Raw genomic sequence first — 12,116 nt, 5'->3', positions numbered from 1 at the left:
AGACATACTCTTAGGCTCCTAAGTAACTTAGGTGCTTTTGAAAACTTTACCCCATGTGATCTGCAAAAGGTCACACAGGAAGTCAGTGGCAGAGGCAGGAATTGCACCCAGATCTCTTCAGTCCCAGTCCTCCTATACCTTAATTACAAGACTACCTTCTCTCTGTTAGCCGTTTACATGCTCAACTCACTTTACACTTATTAACCCACTGATCTCTCTGTGCAGTAGGTAGTAGGGTTGCCAGGTGTCTGGTTTTCGACTGCAATGCCCAGTCAAAAAGGGACGCTGGCAGTTCCAGTCAGCACCACTGACCGGGCTGTTAAGATCTGGTTGGTGGTGCAGCAGGGCAAGGCAGGCTCCCTGCCTGCCATGGCTCCCCATGGCTCTTGGAAGCAGCGGCATGTCCCCCCTCTGGCTCCTACGCGTAGGGGCAGCCAGGGGGCTTTGTGCACTGCCCCTGCCACAAGTGCCGTCTCTGCAGCTCCCATTGGCTGGGAACCGCAAACAATGGGAGCTGCGGGGATGGCTTGCAGATGAAGCAGCGCACAGGGGGACATACCGCTGCTTCCGGGAGCTGCTTGAGGTAAGTGCCGCCCAGAGCCTGCACCCCGACCCCCTCCCATACCCCAACCTCCTGCCCCAGCCCTGATCCCCCTCCCGCCCTCCAAATCCCTCAGTCCCAGCCTGGAGTACCCTCCTGTACCCCAAACCCTTCATCCCAAGCCCCACCTCTGAGCCCTCACCCAGCCAGAGCCCTCATCCCCCCTGTGCCCCAACTCTCTGCCTCAGCCCTGATCCTCCTCCTGCCCTTTGAACCCCTCAGTCCCAGCCCAGAGCACCCTCCTATATCCCAAACCCCTCATCTGTGGCCCCACACCAGATCATGCACCCCCAGCCAGAGCCCACACCCTTCCCCGCAACCCAACGCCCTGCCCCAGCCTGGTGAAAACAAGCGAGTAAGTGAGGATGGGGAGAGTGAGTGACGGGGGGGTGGGGATGGAGTAAGTGGGGGTGGGGCCTTGGAGGAGGGGTGGGGCAAGGGTGTTCAGTTTTGAGCTAGTAGAAAGTTAGCAACCCCAGTAGGTAGATATAATTCTTTTCCTTGTCTGTAATAAACTGAGTCAGAGAAGTAATATGACTAGGCCTAATGGCAAATCAGTGGTGGAGACAGGTTCAAAACACAGACCTGCCTTTGTACTGAGCAAACTGAAATACTCTGTTTATACACCAAAAAGTACAGGGTGGGTAATAGCTTTCTCACTGTATCACTCCATGTCCCAGCCTTGGCTGACCATCTTTTGCCTCTGTTTACCTATATGTAAAATCGAGATAATACTTAGAGCTGGTTGAAGTTGTTTTGGAGACAAATGGCTTTTCAACCAGAACAAAAATTGAAATCAATGTGACTACACACATGCTTGTTGATTTTATATAAAATTAAGCATATGTGTAACTGCTATTTCAGGACTCAGATTACTGATCAGTCATTTACTTTTGGGATAATAGAGAAAACATAATCAATGATTGCTCTTTTTTCCCTCCTTATTAAATGTTCCACTGTCAAAAGACTGGAAGAAAAGGGAAACAGCATATTTATAGCCCAAGAAAGGTATGAGTGGTAAGAACGGTTGAATGTTTTGATGTTACATTTCTCTCTTTTGTTGCTATTGTTTGTTGTAGGTTATTTAAAACTACAGCTTATTATTACTGCAAATTAAATGTTTGAGTTACAGCATTGAAAATACAGCCTTAATCTAGGAACAGCACTTATTTTGGCAACAAGGATGTTTTCTGTGTTCTTCTGTTTGGCTTTTCACACCTGCTTACAAACCTGCTTACAATAAAGCGCTACTTGAACATTTGAATGCTTTCTGGAAAAAAATAGTGTTTTCACATAGGGCAACTGCTCCCCTTACAATTTCTGCTAAAAAATCATTACGTTCTTCCACATCCATTGTTCTTTTCATTAGAGCCAATGGTATCTTAAAACATTGGGACAGACATTACACCTTCTCTAATTTGTCATATTTGGAAAGCATGATTTGCCTTGTTACACTAATATGTATGTGACACAAGATGGTACTTTTATAAATTCCAGTATAGTTTGGAGACAGAATACAGTATACCTTGTTTTATAGCAAGGTAGCAATATGCAAAATAGAATAGTACTAATAGTACACTATAGCCTACCATTCAAGTTAAATTGTATAATATTTTTTTCTGACTTAGATTACATTTCTCAGATAATCTTTCATCCAAATTATAGCATCTGTGTTATTTAGCAGTAGAGGAAGGAAAAAGTTTTTTATGATGTGGAAAGATATGTCTTGATTCTTTATTCCCTTGCACCGGTGTTGTGAATTATACCTGTGCAAGGTGGGTGTGAAATGCTACCAGTTGAGAATGGTAGTGTTTTGTACCCAGCTTTTCACTGGTGTAAAATATTTGAGTGAAAGTCAGGAGACATCTAACCCAGAGAATTCTGCAAACGTGGTTAAAATGGAGAAGGCTTAAGAGCTTTCCCTCCCCCCCCCACATTTAAGGCCCAGTCCTGAAAGTTGCTTAGTGCCATCAATGCACATTGAATTCACTACGGTTATTCATGAGAACAAAGTCACTCATGTCAAAGTCACCTCTCTGCAGAGGCCAGCTTAATGCTATCTATTTGGTAAATCCCACGTAGGGCATCACTTTTACATTCTTACATACTGTAGAATTTCAACTGTGCATAGACTGTGGGTCTCTGTGTGGGGCTGAATTTCACCTGTGTGCAGTGATGAGCTGCTAAAATCTTAACAACTGGTTCTCTATAAAAAGTTCTGATTTAAGGGATGTGCCACAGTATGTATTTTTTGTACCAACAGGGTTACCGTACATCCATATTTTTCTGGGAGGAATTTTTAAATTTTAAAAATTCCACCCGGACGGCAATTTAACAACCCAAAAGCCTGACATCTCCAGGAAAATACAGACGTACGTTAACCCTACCTAAAGTTCTTTTTAAAAAAGATGGGCCTGAACTAGTAAGGATCTCCATTTCTCATGTGTGGGTCCCCACCACTCCCTGGGGGTGTGCTAGGGTGACCAGATGTCCCGATTTTATAGGGACAGTCTCGATTTTTGGGTCTTTTTTTAATATAGGCTCCTATTACCATCCCCCCCCCCGTCTTGATTTTTCACACTTGCTGTCTGGTCACTCTAGGGTGTGCACATGTGTGGGTCCCAGCTGCTCCCTGGCCCCCTCATTGAAGCAGGTGTGCAGGGTTACTGCCCTGGGAACTGCAGGGCACCAGTGGACATGGGGCTGGCTGCAGACAGGGGCGTGGGGCAGGGCTAGCTGGAGGCAGGGGCTGGCTGCAAGCAGGGGGTGCGGCAGGGGGTGGCTGTGGGCAGAGGCTGCGGCAGGGGCTGGCTGTGGGCAGGGGGTGGCTGGGGCAGGAGGGGCAGGTACTCACATGGCAGCTCACATGGCTCCCTCAGCGCAGCGCCCCCCCAGTGGCCGGGAGGAGGAATTATACCTTCCAAGCCAGAGCCCTTCAAAGCTTCCCTCACAGGGAAGCCAGTTAACAAGCGGTTCTAAAACCGCTTCTAAATTTAACAACCGGTTCGTGCGAACCGACTCCAGCTCACCACTGCCTGTGTGTAATATTGGCAAGAGTAGGCTCTTAGGGATCAAATTTGCAGATTGAGACTACTGTCAGGATTAAGCATGGGCGTGAGGGGAGTGGGCCCTATATCCACAAAGGGACTTAGGTCTAAATTTCAGTTGTGTAGCCAGACAATGCAATCCACAGTCCTGAGTTTGGTGCGCAGGCTCCCTACCCTATCCATGGAGAGAGATAAGTGCCAAAGAATGGGATGCACAAAAGCTAGTAAGCTGAGTCAGATATGATCTGAGCTAGCCATTAGCAGATACCGAAGAATGGGACGTATCCTAAGGCCTGCCTCTCTCACAGAGTTCTGCACCTAAATCTGGGCTGAAGGAGAAACCCATGTCCAGGTATGGGTTTCATATCTATGAACCCTCTCCTGCAGTTAGACACCTTTTTTGCAGGGAAGGTAGTGATGTATGTCTAACTCTGTACAAAACAGCTGGGGTGGAGGAGGAGGAACACCAGCAGCAACAGCCTCCTTGTGACCCACAGTCTAGTAGTTAGGATACCACCCTGGCTTATGGAAGACTCTGGTTCAATTTTCTCTTTGCCTGATTTACAGAGGGGATTTGAATGGGAGTTTCCCACCTCTCAGGTAAATGCCCTTACTACTGTATAGAGTCACTCATATGTTCTCTGGCCCAATGCGTATTTAATTATTTATACACACTCTCCTCTAGTCTAGCGGTTAATGCACACACTTGAGAGAAGGGAGACCCATGTTCAAATCCTTCCTCTACATCAGGTGGCGGGGAGAATTGAAGTAGTGTACCTGCCTGCCTGTATGTATCCATTAATTTCTGGGCTAAAGATTATAAGGAAGGCTGCTGCCGCCTCCTCCAGGTGACTGTTTTGTGTGGAGTTAAGCATGTGTCTACCAAATTAGGCCCTATAGGCAAGACAGGCAGGGCAACACCTGGTTTGACTGCCCTGCGAAGGTTAGGCATGAGTCAAGCCCTGGGCGGAGTCAGGATTGAAACAGCTGTGCGTGTTGCCATCCACTGAAACACAGGCACCTACAGGACTTTTATGACAATTTAGGCACTGAGGATGTTTAAGTGCCTGCAGGGTGAGGCAGCAGTTGAGCGGGGGTTTTGAGGATCTCAGTGGCATAAATGTTTGACTTAGGGGTCTAAAGTGATGTTACACACTTAACACCATTTGTGGATCTGGCTTGAGGCCTGGTGGCAAGTGTTTGTAGGTTCATTAGGTCCTAAACCTACTATGAAATCCTAATAGTTGGCTGCCTGTTGCATTTGGGAGCTCATTGCAGGATCGGGCTTTTGTTGTACGTCAACATCACTGAAATTCTGATAGATTATGTACATGTATTATGGTATCTTGAGGACCTGTAATTAAATCAGCGTTGGACAAAACTGAATTTGAAAATATAATGCTATAAGTAAAATGACTTTAATGCTGCCCTAATTACTTTGCAACTGGTATTGTATTAAGATAGTTCACTACTCTTCACTAAGTTACATTTCTTTCCAAGATGGAATTCCCTGCTGTGGGCAGAAGTGCTTATTCATACTCTGTTTAATTCCATAGTAATTGCAACAAATTAATTTTAATTTGAAAGAGCAAGAAGAAAAAAAATATCCAATACAAAGCTACACTCTGTGGAACACAGAAATCTGAAATTAGAGGGAAACAGGCGGATTAAAAATAACAAACTATAGAAAACAAAGCCAAAACAAATGTCCTTACTTATACTATTAAAAGCACTTGAGATGTTTACAATTTAAAAGAATGTTTCAAATCCGATTTCCTTTTCTCTATTTCTGCTATTTATTTAATTTTTCATGTCTCTCAGCTTGGACAGTAGAAATAAGGGAAGAGTGTAAAATACTTTCAATGAGGCAAGTATTGCCAGGATTTGCAGATATCCAGACAGTACTGAAAGGTTCTGTCCACCTCCACATACAGTGACTGTTTGTTCTGGAAACAGTTTAGAAGATAGTAATCAAACTGAGTTACTTTAGAACTTAGCTAGAGGACAGTATTAGAGGATACCAATATGTGGTGCTATACATATTTGACTGGATTACAACTGTCTGGTTGTTAGTCACAGTGAGTATATCTACACTGCAATAAAACACCTGTTGCTGGTCCATGTTAGCTGACTCTGGCTCATGGGGTTCAGGCTGCAGAGCTGCTATAAAATTGCAGTGTAGACATTCGGGGTAAGGTTAGAGCCTGGGCTTTGAGACCATCCCCATTTGCAGGGTCCCAGAGCTCAGGCTCCAGCCCAACTCTAAACATCTACACTGCAATTTTATAGCCCCACAGCCCAAGCCTCCCCCGCCAGCCACAGGTGTGTTCTATTGGAGTGTAGACATACCCAGTGTTCTGGAATAAGATACTCCTTAGCTGCCTGAGGGTGATGTTGCTCTGTCCTCATCAGGGGCAGCTCTAGGAATTGCGCCACCCCAAGCAGGGCGGCACGCCGCGGGGGGCGCTCTGGCGGTCGCCGGTCCTACGGCTCCGATGGACCTCCTGCAGACGTGCCTGCGGAGGGTCCACTGGTCCCGCAGCTCCGGTGGACCTCCTGCAGACGTGCCTGCGGATGCTCCACCGAAGCCGCGGGACCAGCGGACCCTCTGCAGGCACGCCTGCGGGAGGTCCACCGGAGCTGTGGGACCAGCGGACCATCCGCAGGCATGTCTGCGGGAGGTCCACTGGAGCCGCCTGCCGCCCTCCCGCGGCACGCCGCCCCAAGCGCGCACTTGGCGCGCTGGGGTCTGAAGCCGGCCCTGGTCCTCATTACAGATTATTCTCTCTCTCACACACACTCAAACACACACAGTTGGGCAATCAGATCCCAACTTTGGAACTGGATCAGCCTCATTGCTTCTAGCCTAGATAGCCAGCAGTGAGGCATTTGCCAATAAATAATCACATTTTTCATTAGGGTTCCTTGCACTTATAGGGTGAAACAAATAAATCCAAAAAAATCCCCTAGCGAATATTATTATTTTTAAAAAGTTGTCATTGAGCCTCTGCATTATAGAGATAGCTATTTATATTGCATTACTTAGAGTGTCTATCTAACTCTCATAGTGATGGGTTCACATTGAACTTCAAACCTGAAGCCATTGTATATGTGTTGAGCTCTAGTGTCTGTCTCTCCCCCGCCCCTTCTGTCCTTTGAACTCTTCTTAAGAAAAGGTACAAAAGATTAATTATGGCACAGAGAATTATTGGTTTTCAACTAAAGTACAGTTTTAACATAGTTGATGCTGAAGTCTGTGAGCCAAAAAAGCAGTTATGTGACTGACAACAATCGATGAGAACAATGACATGAAGGCAGGGTCAGTGTGCAGTCTACAGGAAAGTAGAACTGAAGTGCCATACATCTTCATTTAGAAGCTGGGCCTTCTATTAAATTTAATTTATTTTTGCCTGCAACTTGCAGGTGAAAGGGACTCATTTCCACTGAAGTAAATGAGGTCCCTCCAGATTTACACCAGTGTAAGCAACTGGGCTGACATGAGAATGGCTACAGAGTAGGGTTGACGTATATTTAAAATCTACATAGTGAAAGTGCCTTAGGTGCTCTTGCAAAGGCTTCTGTACTTGTTGAATACTGGTTGGAGTTAGTCTGTTGCCACTGAACCACTAAATAGAAAGCAATAAAGTGTGTAAAAGCTGCTGCTGGAAAGGAAACATTTTTCACAATATGTTCTTAGGGCCCACTGGATTGCTTTTCTGCAAAAGTGAAATGTGTGTGTTACAGCAGAAGGCAAAAGGAGATGAGAAGTAGAGGTCAAAGGGCATTAAACTCCACTGTCTGACATGTTTTCATATCTGCATTTTTAATATTTGATGAGCACTTTCAGCAGTAAGGACACAGAGAGTCCGGTAGCTTAGATAGTCCTCTCAGAAGGTGTGAATTACTATAAATGAAATTGCTTTCAGATACTCAAAATGTCATGTAACTAAAGTGTTTTCTTTGTCACTTTTGGGTGTCACTGTAAAATATATGACAAAGAATTTCTGATTTGCCAGTGGGTTTTTTTCATGGGAATCAAAAGAAAGCAGAACAGTGGGGGCCTTTGGCCAATATTTTCAAGTGACTTGTGATTTTGAGTACCTCTGTTTTTGTCTTCTTGACCTGAGACATATGGAAGAGTGCTGATTTTCAGAAAGTGCTTAGCAACTGCCCTCTGAAAATCAGGCCTTTTTAAGGTGTCCCCATTTAGGTACCTCAGAACTGAGGCACCTAATATCATCTTTGAAAACCTTGGCCCTTATGTATCAGCTTCATGACAACAAATGGGAAAAAGAAATGACAGAAAAACAAGGGGTAGGAAAAAAGCAGGGCATCTAGCCCTTCTCTAAGCAACAGCAAGGCTCTCCATAATCGCTTTTTACATTTATAAGTGGAAGAGTGAAAAAAAGATGAAGCTGCTGCAATTATAGCAAATGAGGATCATTTGACAGAGGCAGATACAGCAACAACAGTGCATCTGGGACTGTCTCCTTATTTCCTACTAACCAGATCCAGAAGGTTGCCATATTCTTCCATCTTCCTTCATCTTCTATCTTTTTTTAACAAGTGCTTGATCAGTGGTATCATCCTGGAGTGTCTCCACTGCTGCCTGTCTCCATTCAGTTTGTTCCTTTTCTTTGTGACTTCAGCTGTTGTTCAAACCACTCAAGCTTTTCTTCTACAAAATAAATTTGACTGCATGATATATGTATGTGGGACCCTTTTGGTTTTCCTGCAAATGCTGTACAATTGCACATTCCATACAACTGACTGTTTTATATTCTCCAGTCGAAATAAAATTTTAGTTTAAATTTCCTCTGATAGTTGAAACCTGTTAGCATCAAACCATTCTGTATGGAGAGATCTTGGCAGACCAATAAAGTGCCCGAACCACTACAAGCTAGCAGGCTGTAAGCGCGCCTATGAAGCAGTTGTAGCATGACCAAGTCAGGAGGGGAGGGAGTTTGGGTGACCACAGAAAGGGCAGCTTGACCCCACGTCCTTCCTGATGAAATCTCTGTTGAAATTGTTGATGTAGGCATTTTAGGAAAACAGGAAGCTTGTCTATATGTGCCCTCAGGAATGTGTCTGTCAGGGCCTCAAGACATGTAAACTCTTAAAAAACACTTCTGGCTAATTGACGATCAGAAGGAAACTGCTTGCTTAACCTCTGAAATTGTTTGCTTAAAACATTTTGTTTTGAGTGATGTGTTATTGTAATACTAATGAATAAATAAGGGAAGAAAGTTTGGGGTAGTTGGATTAGTCAGGGACTCTCCCTCTGGACATATCTTGTGGTCCCCATGGGCAGGGCCGGTGCAAGGATGTTTCACGCCCTAGGCGAAACTTCCACCTTGCGCCCTCCCCCACCCCCCGCACCTCCGCCCTGAGGTGCCCCCCCCACGGCAGCTCTCCCCCTCCACCCTGAGGCCCCCCCTTGCAGCAGCTCCCCACCCTCCGCCCTGAGGCACGCCCCAGCTCACCCCTGCCCTGCCTCCTCCCCGAGCACGCCGTCGCTGCTTCGCTTCTCCCACCTCCCAGGCCTGTGGCGCCTAAGCTGATTGGTGCCGCAAGCCTGGGAGGTGGGAGAAGTGAAGCAGCCACAGCGTGCTCGGGGAGGAGGCGGGACAGGGGTGAGCTGGGGCGGGGAGTTCCCCTGCGTGCCGCCCCCCCCCTTACTTGCTGCAGGCGGCCCTCCCAGCGCTCCTCTGCCCCAGCTCCTTCTGCCTAAATGCCGGCGGCGACTGGGGCGGCCGAAGATCCGGTCGCCGCAGTCGCTGCTGAAGAAAATGGCACCCCCCAAATCCTAGCGAATGGTTCCACCGGCCCTGCCCATGGGCAGATGGAAGATTGGCCATCAGCAGACTGCTGCTGTGCCACTCGTGAGCCACGACAAACGTTACTAATTATTGAGGGTTGAGGGTGTTTTACTAACCTATGGGGAACGTGTGTACATGCTTGAGACTAATTAAAGCAGAACTTTAAGTTAAAGCACTTTTGTGTTGTCCTGTTTGTGCCAGCCATCTATCGGTCAGACAGCCGCATCTCCATTGATTTATTTCCTGACACCACCTCACAAAGAGTAAAGTTACCAAGAACCTCAGGTAACCATTCTTCCATTTTCCCCTATTCTCTCTAGTTTATACCAGACTCATCACTGTAGTATATAGGCATCTTCTAGTAGTTCATTAAGCAACATGACTACACATCTGGAACATGTTGGTTGTTCTCACATACTCTCCTCAGGGGGAGAAGCATGTGCAGTGGAATGTCTTGGTTTGGTAGGGTTTTTAATATAAATATACCTGTTGCTTTGTGTTCATGTTAGACAGGCCAGGATCAAAGAAACATACCTTGGAACAGAAAGTGCTGAGGTTTCTGATAATCCTTTGCTCCTGGATGAGATCATTCTACAGTCCTGGGCCACATCCCGAGAAAGTTCTGTCTCCTGCATAGATGAACTTCACCTGTATTGTTGAGAGTTCTGTTGTACCAGAGGAGCAGAGTTGTCGACCCCCATCTTCATCCTGAAATTTTAAATATCCTGATATAGGCCATGCCGCATTTTGAAGATAAGGACCAAAATTTGGAACATTCAAAATTCTGTGGGAAGCCAGTGTAGAGAGAGTGTAGGACAGTTTAATGTGCTTGTGGTAGCCTGTATTGCTGAGGAGATATGTTCTTTACAGATCTGTTCAAATCATTGCTAAGTTAGGTCATCATCTTTTTTCTTTGTCTTCACTTTGAGACTGCTCCAAAGCCCACTAATCTCAGTGGAAGTCTTTTCACTAAATCAGGCCCTCAGTCTGACAGATTGTTGTACAACATGTTGTCCAGCATTATTAGTGCTTCACTATTTCCAATTTTAGATATTATCAAATAGTGTTCCCAGAAATACTCCTTCCAGAAATTCATGTGATATTTCAGCTTTGAAAATGCTCATTTCTTATCACCAAGTCATTCCAGAAAAACAGTTAACAGGCAGTAGAAGGCAGTTAAGTGGGTAAAAGTGAGGATCCAATACTGTACAGATGTAGATGTGATTATTTTCACATCTTCCTATTGATGTTTTTCAACATTTAGGTTAAAATTCCACATTAATTAAATGAATGTATTATGATATTACTTAGCAGTACAAATCACCCCATGCTTTTGTACCAATACCATTACAATTTGTAATACTCTCTTTCTTTATTATTATATCCAAAGAAGATCTGAAAGATTTTTTCTGCTGAAAAAAAAGGGTGTGTGAAAGGGAAAACAACCCAATGTTTTAGGGCTATTAAAGCCCTTCAGAAAGCTGGTGTACTTTTCCATTAGTCATGTCCTAAAAAATTGTTTCATCATTTCTAGACATATATCACTCAGATGTTAGAATGTGCAAGGAAGCTGAAGCTTTATTTCTCTATTGCTTAGGGCAGTACATTATTAATAGGGATGAGTGAATAATTTCATAATGACTAATTTACTTGATTTTTGCATCTTTTTCTCTATCGGACAAAGGTCTACACAAGTCTTATCTACCCCTGAAGTCCACATAAGTAGTGGTGGATAGGCCTAGTCTGAGTCCTTTGAGTAATGTTAATTTTATCTGATGAGAATTATGGTTAAATAGATTGCAATTTTCTGATATTCATTCATTATTGAAATTTATTCTCCAGAAAATAATTCTTGGTGTGTAGATTTGTTTGTGTTTGTTTATGATGAGTTTGTTGTGACCCAAATACAAAATCTGAGTTGTGTTGGTTAGTTTTATCTGGACTGTAGGTCAGCATAGTAAGTTCCTGTTACCTTTTTGGGTGGATGTAACTCTTAGAGTCATGTTTTCATTGCAACTGTTTCCATTTGCAGTTTGCTTTCCATGAGCATGTCTTTCCAGGTTACTTGTAGAAAGTGAGTTAAAAGGGGATGGGAGGATCAAGGTACAGGTACTTCAATAGAAGTAAATCTGTTTTAAAAACTGGGATGAAATATTTGTGGGAAATTGTTTGAAGTATTTCCCCGCTATATTACTATTATTTATTAGTGATAGCTTATTCCTATACAGCACTGTTTATCAAGAGGAACATGAAGAGCTATAGAACTATGAATTGGTTCTCATGATACCTGACAATTACTGTACTGGTCCAGTTAGGCAAACTGAGGCACAAAAGTTAGTGAATAATGAGTCAGATACCATGCAAGGAGTAAGTTTAGAGACCCGAGTCACAGTCTCCTGCTCTATCTAGTAAACCATCCTGTCTCATTATTAGACATCCCCTCCCCAGTCAATGTGCAAGTACATAGATTCCATTAATGTTGCTGCTGTAGATAACTGTAGCAACAAGGACATGAGGACAAAGCATTTATTTTAAGTTGTTATCGAATAGGGGTCTGAATGATACAAACACAACAATATGAGGTTATTTAAGAAATCAGCTTAGCAGTTCAAAGGAAAATTCAGATTTTCTGTCAATGAAAAAAATGCT

The sequence above is a fragment of the Mauremys mutica genome, chromosome 1 (assembly GCF_020497125.1).
Source record: "Mauremys mutica isolate MM-2020 ecotype Southern chromosome 1, ASM2049712v1, whole genome shotgun sequence".
Taxonomy (NCBI): Eukaryota; Metazoa; Chordata; order Testudines; family Geoemydidae; genus Mauremys; species Mauremys mutica.
This window is presented reverse-complemented; position numbering follows the sequence as displayed.